The sequence below is a fragment of the Takifugu rubripes genome, chromosome 16, assembly GCF_901000725.2.
Source record: "Takifugu rubripes chromosome 16, fTakRub1.2, whole genome shotgun sequence".
NCBI classification, from domain to species: Eukaryota; Metazoa; Chordata; class Actinopteri; order Tetraodontiformes; family Tetraodontidae; genus Takifugu; species Takifugu rubripes.
The window spans coordinates 1,873,756-1,885,382 of record NC_042300.1 but is presented as its reverse complement, the minus strand read 5'-3'; positions in this window follow the sequence as shown (position 1 = coordinate 1,885,382).

The following is an 11,627-nucleotide window of genomic DNA, read 5'->3' as shown; positions in this document are numbered from 1 at the left end:
TGGCGCTCCTCATGTTGTATCTGTTCTCAAATTATATTTGTTCAGCTCATTGCACAAGCCAGTCAAAATTAAAACACTCTAAAGGAGCATTCATTAAACACTACATAAGAGAAATGGAAAATACAGTGTTCAGGAAATGTGTCTCCAGAAACAAAGGTTTTTTTTTTTAGTGCTTGTTTTTTTTGTTAATACTCAAAACAAAGTTCACATAGCTGTAGTTATAGTGTGCACTAAAGGCCAAACGACACAACCTAAATGTAAACAAATGCACGTTTTAGTCCACTGTAAATGTATCTTCAAAATTAAAAGCACTTGAATCAACAACTGGACCATCACCAGATGTGCTGACTGTGGGAATATACTGTATATACCGGGAAGGATTCTACAGTCAGAGAAGGCCCATGAGCTAAAGTGTGTTTATAAAATGGAACAGATTTGGAGCAGAATTGCAGTAGATTTGTTCAGTTAAGATTTATTCAATATGAAAGTTTTTTTTAAAAAACTTTTTAACTTTTACTTTTTAAAACATGGTTCAACATAGTTTATGAATTGTTAAAATGGTTTAGTTTCTTGTGGTTGAAAGGGTCTGGTGAAAAGTCGACATTTTTTTTGATCAAATGTCGAAGTGATCATCTTAACAATTGCTGAGATTAATAATAATAAAGTGTTGAATATTGATCTTTTCTGTTACCCACTCTAAGTTATTGTGATACACACACACACACACACACACACACACACATATAATTTGTTATTTTAGAGGAGTGTGTCAAGCGGTAGCCCTTCACACGGCGGGGTACCCATGACGTAGCTCTTGGTTTCAAAAAGGTTGGTGACCCCTGCTGTACAGGGTCTCCCACAAGCCCTTAAACTCCTTCACCTGTATATATTTTTCTGAGGCGCCTTTGCTAATTCAGAAATCCAAGTCCACCACGTGTCTTTTAGATCCCATCCCAAGCACACCTGATGAAGGATGTTTTACCAGTGATAGGCAGTTCTATCCTGGACCAGATCAATTGTTCTTTAGTGACAGGTTATGCACCCCGGTCCTACAAGGTGGCAGTGATTAAGCCATTGCTTAAAAAAACATCACTGGATCCTGACGTATTAGGAAATCATAGGCCGATATCCAACCTTCCTTTTATCTCTAAAATTCTTGAGAAGGTGGTGGTGACTCAGTTACTGAAGCACCTGCAGAGAAACAGCCTGTTTGAGATGTTTCAGTCAGGCTTTAGAGCTCATCACAGCACAGAAACAGCACTTATTAAAGTTATTAATGATCTTCTTATAGCTTCAGATCATGGACTGGTCTCTATGCTGATCTGCTGGACCTCAGTGCTGCTTTTGATACAGTTGATCACAGCATCCGGTTACAGAGACTGCAACATGTGATTGGGGTTAAAGGGACAACACTAGACTGGTTTAGATCGTATTTTTCAGATAGATATCAGTTTGCTCATGTCCACTGCGTTCCCTCTTCAGACAGTAGGGTTAGCCATGGAGTTCCACAAGGTTCTGTACTTGGACCAATCCCTTTCACCTTGTACATGCTTCCCTTAGGAAACACTATTCGGCAGCATGGGATACATTTTCATTGTTATGCTGATGACAGTCAGCTATATTTATCCATGATGCCAGAGGAGGCAGAGCAGTTAGTGAAGCTTCAGACCTGTTTTAAAGGCAAGGGCTATATTTCCAAACTCTGTCCCCAGCAAGTTTAGAAGGTGAAACGTCTTCAAAGAGAAGAAAAACAATCCAGTTGACAAAGAAAACTACCTTGGATTTTAACCGTGAACAGAGACTACCTCTCTAGTGTTAAATATGCTAGTGTTGGTGGATGAGGGTTCTACAGAAACAGCAGAGAGGTGTGTAAGATTACATCCTGGTCTGGACCCTGGTTTGTCAGGTCACTTTGGGTCTAATAATAATAGGGATCCTCCTGAGCATCGACTGAGATGACGCAAGGTGTGAACAGGACAGATTAGTATGCATGTTGAGAAATGATCTAGGCCTAAGATCAAATACATTTATTAACGTTGTATATATAGGTTTTGGTCCTTTGATGTTGCTTAAATGTAAATTGATCAATGTAAACCGTCTTTCAACCTACTTCAGCATTTTGTAATGTATTTGAGTAAAATTTTAATATTTTTTGACAATACCATATAGCGAAGGAACTTAACACACAATGAAAAGCGGCAAGACCACAAAAAACATACTTTCGGAAGAGGTGTTGACTGCCGACACACTTCGTCCATCAGTTGATTTATTTTTTGAAAGAATTACAGTAGAACAGTGGAACTTAATAACACTGGGTTCTCCTGATGACGCGACTAAAATGCTGTTAGCAGATCTTATTTTAGATCTGATAAGTTCTGTGATTACAGCCATATCAACAGCAATCCAAGAGGATCCAAATTCAAGGGAGAGTCTCATGTCAGGATTGGATGAAAGGCTTCGAAAGAGCTTATCTGAAGCATTGCACATACCCCATCATGCTGATGATGTTTCTATAAGATGCGTAACGAACATGATCAAGGAAGAGGTTGAAGAAGGGCTGGACGCAATCTTCTCTGGTTCTCCTCAAAAAACCACCACCTCATGTTCACTTAATTCTATGATTCTTATTGTCAGCAATGTGATGAAGAAGTTTGCAAAAAGGGTCAAAAAGTTCCTCAAACTCCGAAAGGTTAAACAGAGGAAGGAGTCTCCAGTTGACACTGCAGATGCAGAAAATGCATTTGGTGATGGTGGTCCTCAGTCATCTCTCGTCAAAGAGTTAAAAGAAATGGTCACTCCTATTTTAGACATAGTTCCAGAAAGGGATTACGAAGGGGTCTTCACAGAGACCGCTACCGAGATCCAGGCCCTGTCAGAAGACATTGCCACCATACTTAGTGAAAACAAGGAAAAGAAGAATCCTTTAAAACTTTTTCAACAAAAGATCACACATTTCTTTGCCAAGTGTTTTCTGAACGCTTGGATCCGTCGCTTGATCAGCCAGCTGAGGAAACAACACCCCAGGCTGAGGAGAGGCAAAAGCAGCGAATCAGTGAGGTCGCTGGTAGTTGCCGTGACATCACTGCTTGATAATGACACCTCATTGGTTGATGGGTTCCAGGAGTTGACCTCCAGCCATGAGTCTGTTTTCCACCAAAGTACCAGTGAGTTATTGTACAGCCACTTGTTGGCAGAGACTGGCAGTAAAGACACTGAGTGGAATGAAAGATTATATGCTGACATCCAGAAGAAGGCCTGGAAAATGCAGGGGCTGGTAAACGGGTTCCTGAAAGATCTGGTTTTCAGGTTCACGGAAAAGGTGAAAATCCTTTCACCAATCCTGGGAGTCGCAGTAGAAGGTCCAGCGGTTGATAATGGCCGCAGGGTAGCAGTAGAAGACCTGTCAGAAGCATCAGAACTTGAGGAGGAACTTGAAGATACACCATCTCCTCACTCTGACATTGAACAAGCTGAAGAATTGGACACATTTGTATGCGAGGAGGAACCAAGAGAAGAAGCTCCAGTTTCGCTTGAAAAACATCGAGACAGCTATGCACCCCCTTCGGCAATTGGAGTGGAACCACAGCAAATTCAGGAAATGGAGTCAATGAGAGCATTTGTCCAGTTTTTAATAGAAAAGATTATTAATCACATTTACGATGAAGCAAACATTGTACCTCAGTACAACGATGAAGTCCTCAGTGCTCTCCTTGCACACATCTGGCCCCGAGTCTGGGATAGTGATGCAAATCTAAGTCTGACAGAGAAATCATTTAAGAAGATGGACAAAATGATCCACAAAGCCTTCTGTAAAAAGCTGGGCAATCCGAACGAGGTCCTGTTCATGCTAAAGTACTCGGAGGAGTCAATCATTGAAGAACATACAGTCCGTATTGCCAAAGAACTCTTGAGACCATCCAAAAAACTAAACATCTTCCAGAGACTCTGCTGTTTCCTGGGCTGAGTTCTGTGGCGCTCCTCATGTTGTATCTGTTCTCAAATTATATTTGTTCAGCTCATTGCACAAGCCAGTCAAAATTAAAAACACTCTAAAGGAGCATTCATTAAACACTACATAAGAGAAATGGAAAATACAGTGTTCAGGAAATGTGTCTCCAGAAACAAAGGTTTTTTTTTTTAGTGCTTGTTTTTTTTGTTAATACTCAAAACAAAGTTCACATAGCTGTAGTTATAGTGTGCACTAAAGGCCAAACGACACAACCTAAATGTAAACAAATGCACGTTTTAGTCCACTGTAAATGTATCTTCAAAATTAAAAGCACTTGAATCAACAACTGGACCATCACCAGATGTGCTGACTGTGGGAATATACTGTATATACCGGGAAGGATTCTACAGTCAGAGAAGGCCCATGAGCTAAAGTGTGTTTATAAAATGGAACAGATTTGGAGCAGAATTGCAGTAGATTTGTTCAGTTAAGATTTATTCAATATGAAAGTTTTTTTTAAAAAACTTTTAACTTTTACTTTTTAAAACATGGTTCAACATAGTTTATGAATTGTTAAAATGGTTTAGTTTCTTGTGGTTGAAAGGGTCTGGTGAAAAGTCGACATTTTTTTTGATCAAATGTCGAAGTGATCATCTTAACAATTGCTGAGATTAATAATAATAAAGTGTTGAATATTGATCTTTTCTGTTACCCACTCTAAGTTATTGTGATACACACACACACACACACACACACACACACATATAATTTGTTATTTTAGAGGAGTGTGTCAAGCGGTAGCCCTTCACACGACGCGGGTACCCATGACGTAGCTCTTGGTTTCAAAAAGGTTGGTGACCCCTGCTGTACAGGGTCTCCCACAAGCCCTTAAACTCCTTCACCTGTATATATTTTTCTGAGGCGCCTTTGCTAATTCAGAAATCCAAGTCCACCACGTGTCTTTTAGATCCCATCCCAAGCACACCTGATGAAGGATGTTTTACCAGTGATAGGCAGTTCTATCCTGGACCAGATCAATTGTTCTTTAGTGACAGGTTATGCACCCCGGTCCTACAAGGTGGCAGTGATTAAGCCATTGCTTAAAAAAACATCACTGGATCCTGACGTATTAGGAAATCATAGGCCGATATCCAACCTTCCTTTTATCTCTAAAATTCTTGAGAAGGTGGTGGTGACTCAGTTACTGAAGCACCTGCAGAGAAACAGCCTGTTTGAGATGTTTCAGTCAGGCTTTAGAGCTCATCACAGCACAGAAACAGCACTTATTAAAGTTATTAATGATCTTCTTATAGCTTCAGATCATGGACTGGTCTCTATGCTGATCTGCTGGACCTCAGTGCTGCTTTTGATACAGTTGATCACAGCATCCTGTTACAGAGACTGCAACATGTGATTGGGGTTAAAGGGACAACACTAGACTGGTTTAGATCGTATTTTCAGATAGATATCAGTTTGCTCATGTCCACTGCGTTCCCTCTTCAGACAGTAGGGTTAGCCATGGAGTTCCACAAGGTTCTGTACTTGGACCAATCCCTTTCACCTTGTACATGCTTCCCTTAGGAAACACTATTCGGCAGCATGGGATACATTTTCATTGTTATGCTGATGACAGTCAGCTATATTTATCCATGATGCCAGAGGAGGCAGAGCAGTTAGTGAAGCTTCAGACCTGTTTTAAAGGCAAGGGCTATATTTCCAAACTCTGTCCCCAGCAAGTTTAGAAGGTGAAACGTCTTCAAAGAGAAGAAAAACAATCCAGTTGACAAAGAAAACTACCTTGGATTTTAACCGTGAACAGAGACTACCTCTCTAGTGTTAAATATGCTAGTGTTGGTGGATGAGGGTTCTACAGAAACAGCAGAGAGGTGTGTAAGATTACATCCTGGTCTGGACCCTGGTTTGTCAGGTCACTTTGGGTCTAATAATAATAGGGATCCTCCTGAGCATCGACTGAGATGACGCAAGGTGTGAACAGGACAGATTAGTATGCATGTTGAGAAATGATCTAGGCCTAAGATCAAATACATTTATTAACGTTGTATATATAGGTTTTGGTCCTTTGATGTTGCTTAAATGTAAATTGATCAATGTAAACCGTCTTTCAACCTACTTCAGCATTTTGTAATGTATTTGAGTAAAATTTTAATATTTTTTGACAATACCATATAGCGAAGGAACTTAACACACAATGAAAAGCGGCAAGACCACAAAAAACATACTTTCGGAAGAGGTGTTGACTGCCGACACACTTCGTCCATCAGTTGATTTATTTTTTGAAAGAATTACAGTAGAACAGTGGAACTTAATAACACTGGGTTCTCCTGATGACGCGACTAAAATGCTGTTAGCAGATCTTATTTTAGATCTGATAAGTTCTGTGATTACAGCCATATCAACAGCAATCCAAGAGGATCCAAATTCAAGGGAGAGTCTCATGTCAGGATTGGATGAAAGGCTTCGAAAGAGCTTATCTGAAGCATTGCACATACCCCATCATGCTGATGATGTTTCTATAAGATGCGTAACGAACATGATCAAGGAAGAGGTTGAAGAAGGGCTGGACGCAATCTTCTCTGGTTCTCCTCAAAAAAACCACCACCTCATGTTCACTTAATTCTATGATTCTTATTGTCAGCAATGTGATGAAGAAGTTTGCAAAAAGGGTCAAAAAGTTCCTCAAACTCCGAAAGGTTAAACAGAGGAAGGAGTCTCCAGTTGACACTGCAGATGCAGAAAATGCATTTGGTGATGGTGGTCCTCAGTCATCTCTCGTCAAAGAGTTTAAAAGAAATGGTCACTCCTATTTTAGACATAGTTCCAGAAAGGGATTACGAAGGGGTCTTCACAGAGACCGCTACCGAGATCCAGGCCCTGTCAGAAGACATTGCCACCATACTTAGTGAAAACAAGGAAAAGAAGAATCCTTTAAAACTTTTTCAACAAAAGATCACACATTTCTTTGCCAAGTGTTTTCTGAACGCTTGGATCCGTCGCTTGATCAGCCAGCTGAGGAAACAACACCCCAGGCTGAGGAGAGGCAAAAGCAGCGAATCAGTGAGGTCACTGGTAGTTGCCGTGACATCACTGCTTGATAATGACACCTCATTGGTTGATGGGTTCCAGGAGTTGACCTCCAGCCATGAGTCTGTTTTCCACCAAAGTACCAGTGAGTTATTGTACAGCCACTTGTTGGCAGAGACTGGCAGTAAAGACACTGAGTGGAATGAAAGATTATATGCTGACATCCAGAAGAAGGCCTGGAAAATGCAGGGGCTGGTAAACGGGTTCCTGAAAGATCTGGTTTTCAGGTTCACGGAAAAGGTGAAAATCCTTTCACCAATCCTGGGAGTCGCAAGTAGAAGGTCCAGCGGTTGATAATGGCCGCAGGGTAGCAGTAGAAGACCTGTCAGAAGCATCAGAACTTGAGGAGGAACTTGAAGATACACCATCTCCTCACTCTGACATTGAACAAGCTGAAGAATTGGACACATTTGTATGCGAGGAGGAACCAAGAGAAGAAGCTCCAGTTTCGCTTGAAAAACATCGAGACAGCTATGCACCCCCTTCGGCAATTGGAGTGGAACCACAGCAAATTCAGGAAATGGAGTCAATGAGAGCATTTGTCCAGTTTTAATAGAAAAGATTATTAATCACATTTACGATGAAGCAAACATTGTACCTCAGTACAACGATGAAGTCCTCAGTGCTCTCCTTGCACACATCTGGCCCCGAGTCTGGGATAGTGATGCAAATCTAAGTCTGACAGAGAAATCATTTAAGAAGATGGACAAAATGATCCACAAAGCCTTCTGTAAAAAGCTGGGCAATCCGAACGAGGTCCTGTTCATGCTAAAGTACTCGGAGGAGTCAATCATTGAAGAACATACAGTCCGTATTGCCAAAGAACTCTTGAGACCATCCAAAAAACTAAACATCTTCCAGAGACTCTGCTGTTTCCTGGGCTGAGTTCTGTGGCGCTCCTCATGTTGTATCTGTTCTCAAATTATATTTGTTCAGCTCATTGCACAAGCCAGTCAAAATTAAAACACTCTAAAGGAGCATTCATTAAACACTACATAAGAGAAATGGAAAATACAGTGTTCAGGAAATGTGTCTCCAGAAACAAAGGTTTTTTTTTTTAGTGCTTGTTTTTTTTGTTAATACTCAAAACAAAGTTCACATAGCTGTAGTTATAGTGTGCACTAAAGGCCAAACGACACAACCTAAATGTAAACAAATGCACGTTTTAGTCCACTGTAAATGTATCTTCAAAATTAAAAGCACTTGAATCAACAACTGGACCATCACCAGATGTGCTGACTGTGGGAATATACTGTATATACCGGGAAGGATTCTACAGTCAGAGAAGGCCCATGAGCTAAAGTGTGTTTATAAAATGGAACAGATTTGGAGCAGAATTGCAGTAGATTTGTTCAGTTAAGATTTATTCAATATGAAAGTTTTTTTTAAAAAACTTTTTAACTTTTACTTTTTAAAACATGGTTCAACATTTTTTTTGATCAAATGTCGAAGTGATCATCTTAACAATTGCTGAGATTAATAATAATAAAGTGTTGAATATTGATCTTTACTGTTACCCACTCTAAGTTATTGTGATACACACACACACACACACACACACACATATAATTTGTTATTTTAGAGGAGTGTGTCAAGCGGTAGCCCTTCACACGACGCGGTACCCATGACGTAGCTCTTGGTTTCAAAAAGGTTGGTGACCCCTGCTGTACAGGGTCTCCCACAAGCCCTTAAACTCCTTCACCTGTATATATTTTTCTGAGGCAGGTGCTGCGGGCCACGGCGGGGACCCAACCCCTGGTGGAGGGCATTTTCAGTCCTGTCCACCCCTTTTGTTAATTTAATTTTTGTACAGCCGAGTTATTTCTTGTTGAGTATTGGATTTAATAAAATTGTAGCACATAACCCTCAATCCCGTCTCTGCCTCTGGAATAGAAACTTATCTGTGTGTGCCTGTTCACTGGTTAATTCCTGGGGTGAAATTCCCCAGGTGGCGTTGTCGTCAACCGTTACACCTCTCCCTCCACCACATCTTGGCATTGTCGGCAGGATTACCACATTTAAAAGGGGCAGAGACTATTTTTTTGGGTTATTGGTGTTTATTTGAACCTGATAATTTTCCTTTTTTATTTTCTGTATTTCCTTTGTTTTTTTTCCCTTCTAGTCAATTTAAAATTTAGGCAGTTGTAGAGCCAAAGCAGCAGTGATCAGTCCAGTGGTTTAATCCCCTACCGTCCGGTGCAATTCCCTCTTCCAGGCAACATGGAGGAGGAGATTCAACAGCTTCGAGAGTTGGTGTTGCAGCTTAAGGCAGACAACGAGCAACTTCGCCAAGAGCGTACCACTTCTCTGGGTGGTCCTAGTGGGTCCGCATCAGCTTCCTCGGGTCCGACTGGTTCCGCCTCCGGTGCCGGGGTCTCAGCTCCTGTTATTGAACGGTTGGTCGTCATCCCAAGAGACCGTGTTCAGTGGGAAGTCGGGAATTAGCATTACGGAGGAGGTGGGCGGAGGAGGTTCAGGCGTGCGCGCGTACTAGGTACCTTCCAGCTGCAGAGCAAGCCTTGTTTATGGTTGACCATTTAGAGCAGGGGTGTCCAAACTTTTTGCAAAGAGGGCCAGATTTGATAACGTGAAGATGCTCGGGGGCCAGTAGATCCTTCTGATGTTTTTTTAACCAGAAAAGCTACATGCAAATGTACACTATTATAAAACGATAATCATTGTCACAATTCTCTTTATTTTTCAAATGGCAGTGTAACCAAATATAAGCCACTCAGGCAGACGTAAACAACTCTAAAAACACAATTCTGCCTTTAATTCATATCTGGAGAGTCAGATAACATTGAACACTGAACTGTAGGGAATACCTTAAATTTCCATGAGTTTGATAAATGTAATGCAAAGTTGTCTGTTATCAATCAAGTTTAAGCAAGACCAGAAAGGATGCCTTTCCACTGCCTCGTATCGAGGAGAGCCTGGACGCTTTATCGGGGGCCCGCTGGTTTTCCACTCTTGACCTTGCCAGTGGGTATAACCAAGTGCCTGTGGCTGAGCAGGACCGTCCCAAGACCGCTTTTTGCACCCCCTTTGGTGGGCTGCTGAGCTTGCTGTTTTTGATCTGGAGATCAAGTACCGGTCTGGGTGAAACAACCGAAATGCGGACGCACTGTCGCGACAGTACGCACCAATGCTGGATTGTGTCATTCCATCTTTGCCTGGCACCTCTGTCCCGTGTAGCCTTCAGCCGAACATCCAGCCTGGTCCTATGGTTGGTGCCTTGCAGTCCTTGATTTCTATCCTTCCATCCCACTCTCCATCTGACCTTCGCTTGATGCAGGAAGAGGATCCTTTATTAAAGGAGGTGTTGGTGTTTTGGCGACGCAGGTCTCTCCCTACCTCTGCTGAGAGGAGGCAGCTCTCTCAGCCCGCAATTGTACTGTTGCGCCAGTGGGACCGCCTGGTAAAAAAAAATAGGGTGCTTTTCCAGCGGGTGTTCCGCTCTGATGGTGGGGAAGAACAATTCCAACTTGTTTTGCCCGCGGTGCTCAAGGGGACACCCTGCATCAGCTCCACCAGGAGCATGGACATCAAGGCACGGAAAGGACCACCAAGCTGGTTCGGCAACGCTGCTACTGGCCGGGAATGTCGTCAGACATCAAGAAGTGGGTGCAGCAGTGCGAATGCTGTCAAGTTGCGAAGGACTCGGGGTTAGGGTTAGGGTTAAACGAGATTTTGGCAGTGGATTTTACTTTGCTTGAACCTTCTCGTAATGGCTTTGAGAACGTCTTAGTCATGACTGATGTGTTCAGTAAATTTACAGTGGCTGTTCCCACCCGGGACCAGCGAGCAGTGACCAGGGCAGAAGCTTCGAGAGTGGTTTGATTTTCCAGCTTTGTGCTTTGTATGGGGTTGCCAAGTCCCGCACTACTCCCTATCATCCGGCCGGAAATGGTCAGTGTGAGAGGTTCAACAGGACACTTCACAACCTCTTGCGAACATTGCCGGTTTCCCGAAAGCGGGACTGGGCTTCTTGTCTTCCGCAAGTGCTTTTTGGCTACAACACTACACCTCATCAGAGCACTGGTGAGTCACCGTTTTACTTGATGTTTGGGCAGGAGCCCCTTCTTCCCATTGACTTTCTCCTGGGTCGTGTGCCGGACCCGATTCCCGGTGAGGTGCAGGACTGGGTGGTAGAACACCGAGCCAGGCTTCATGTGGCATTCGAGGGTGCTCGCGAGAAACTAGTGATGGCAGCGAGCAAGCGCAAGGAGAGACACGATCTGTTCGTCCGAGATGCACCTCTGCCAGTGGGACAGTTGGTGTACCTGAGGGACCATGGTGTTAGAGGCCGCCATAAGATCCAAGACCTCTGGAGCTCTGTTGTCCACCAGGTTTGTGAGGGCCCCTACTGGCGACGGTGTGGTCTATACTGTGGCGCCTGTGGGTGACCTGGGTGGAACTCGGAATGTCCATAGAGACATGCTAAAGGCGGTCGTTCAGCCCGAAGTTGTGGCCCTCTCCTCACCAACTTCTCCATCTTTGTCTCCACTGGTGGCCTCTGGGGACGACTCTTCCAACAGCAAACTCTGGCTTCTGGTTTCCGAGGCCCCGGTGCCAT